The sequence below is a fragment of the Phoca vitulina genome, unplaced genomic scaffold (assembly GCF_004348235.1).
Source record: "Phoca vitulina isolate PV1807 unplaced genomic scaffold, GSC_HSeal_1.0 scaffold122, whole genome shotgun sequence".
NCBI classification, from domain to species: domain Eukaryota; kingdom Metazoa; phylum Chordata; class Mammalia; order Carnivora; family Phocidae; genus Phoca; species Phoca vitulina.
In genome coordinates this window covers 858,474-861,046 of record NW_022589825.1, presented here as the reverse complement: position 1 = coordinate 861,046, position 2,573 = coordinate 858,474, and positions in this window count along the sequence as shown.

The window sequence follows — 2,573 nt, the reverse complement described above, 5'->3', positions numbered from 1 at the left end:
AGGTTTACTGACTCACTTAATAAGCTGGGCCTTGCTTCAGAAATCAGACCTGAGGCTAGTCCCCAGGTAGCTCATACTGGTCCTACACCACAACAGTGGAGCTGAATTCTTAGATCCTTTCCTAAATGCATGGGTTGTTGTTGTTGTTTTTTTTTTTTAAGATGTTTTATTTATTTATTTGAGGAGGGGGAGGCAGAGGCAGACTCCTGGCTGAGCAGGGCGCCCAACTCAGGGCTCGATCTCAAGACTCCAAGATCATGACCTGAGCCAAAGGCAGATGCTTAACCTACTGAGCCACCCAGGCGCCCCCCTAAATGCATGTTTTGGCAAGGAAAGGGGAAGCAGTAAGTTGGGGAGGAACAACTCAGAGGAGGCCTCAGAAGTTTTACTCAGGTCCACAGCTAGTGATGTGTTACTTGCTCAATTTGTTCTTAATAGGTTTGGTTTCCCCTATTGCAAAGGGAACTGGACACTCTTTCCTCCTTAAAAACATTAGCTTCCTTCCTCTGTATGTCCTCCTGTGCCTGATACCATCTGCACACACTTCCCATTCCCTTAGTGAGCAGCTGAGTCCCAGAGTTTGGAAAAATAATCATCTCTCCTTCAGCCTCAACATCCAAGACCTTAATAACTTAGAGTTATCAACTTCTGAGTCAGAGTGGAATCTTACTTTCACTCACTCACTCATTCACCAAACATTAGTGAAAATCACTAGGCCAAAGTCCATGAGGGCAGATGCCACATCTGATTTTGTTCACCATTGTGTCTCCAGTCCCTGCTTGGCACACAGTAGGTATTCAGTGAAGATTTTTTTGAATGATGCTTACTATGTGTATGATCTCAGAGCTTGTTGATCACTTAAATTAATAGCAGCAGTATCTAAAGCTTACCTTTATTGAATGATTACTATGTACCAGGGCCTGTGTTATGTACTTCCTAAGCACACTCTAATTTAAACCTTATGACAACACTAAGGGGTAGACACTATTATTCATTTCCATTCCATAGCTGAGAATAACAAGACTCAAGGATGTTAATTAACTATTCTAAATTCACATGACTAATAAATGGCAAAGCCTGGTACCAAACCCACTTCTCTTGGACTTCAAAGATTGCTTCCCTATACCTCCAGTGTTAGGGAAGTGCTATTGAGATTAAGGTCACTATCTGGCTTCCCCAAATGCCAGTTAGCTTTTCAGAGAGACAGTTCCTTGGCCACATACTTTATTCCCAACACTGTCAAATCAGTTTGTCAGAAGAGGCCCAAGTGAGAATATGGGTTACTAAGTGTGCCTTTCTACTTATCAATATCTCTTACACAGGTACAAAGTTTTACAGTTCACAAAACACTTTTATCTCTCCTATAGTCCTCAAAGCAATCAAAAGAGGGAGTTCTGTTACTATTCCTCACTTTACAGATAAGGACACTAAGGTTCAAAGAGGTGATACAAATCGCCTAAGGTCCCACAACCAAGTAAGAGAGTTGGGATTAAAATTCACTCTTTTCTGATTCTCTTTTTTTTAAAGATTTTATTTATCTATTTTAGAAAGAGAACAAGAGAGAGCAGGGAGAGGGGCAGAGGGAGAAGGAGAGAGAGAATCTCAAGAAGACTCTACACTGAACACAGAGCCCAAAGTGGGGCTCTTTCTCACGACCCTGAGTTCATGACCTGAGAGAAATCAAGAGTTGGATGCTTAACCAACTGAGCCACCCAGGTGCCCCAACTCTTTTCTGATTCTAAAACCACAGAGCGTAAGCCACTGGGTCTCCTTGGTATAAAACGCATTGGAAACCTTGTTTTGTGTCATGTGTCAATTCCCACTAAAGGACTGCAGCCTTCTATTCAGACTAGAATGATCAAGGGCCGTAGCACTATATCCTAATTTGCCAACTGGGAGGAAGCTTGGCATCTGTCATGAGCTGTCAGAAACCCATCACCATGCAGGAAAACCTTTTGATGTCTTCTCCACGAAGGTACTGTCTAAGAATTAGCCTTCCCTCTCCATGCTTCCCTCCCCAAACTAGGGAGGGGTATGTGCTCAAATTCAGTGCAAACTGGCAAAGGCTCCTGTGAGTTTGTTTCTATTCGCTGGCACCTAAATGAGGACCAGGAATGCATGTCACTCCTTCTACCCATCTGTCCTCTTTCCTTTCTGAGCACTCTTAATCATTTTTAAAGTCCAATGAATATAGAAAACAGGCCAGCACCCCTAGAGATTACAACCCTGCTCTCTGGAAGTAGGCATTGGTCATAAACTGATCACTGTTTGATGGGGCAAAAGGCAACAGATTATGAGGGATTTGCACCAGCCTAAGTAGGCTTAACTTCTAAGTGGCAACGTGGCTTGGGCAAAGATCTTTAGGAATTCTGTTAGGAACTCCTGTGTAGACTTCTTCCTCCTCCTCCCCTTGTACCTCTGTCACCCCACCTCCATTCCTCCCATAATAAGATGCAGTCCTTCTCTGCCTCTCCCACTGTCAAGGGACTCTTCTCTGAAAGAACATTTCCTGGGCTTCCTTCACTCAATTATTCATCTTTGCTGCCTGGGCATGACAAAAGTTCTCATTAAAA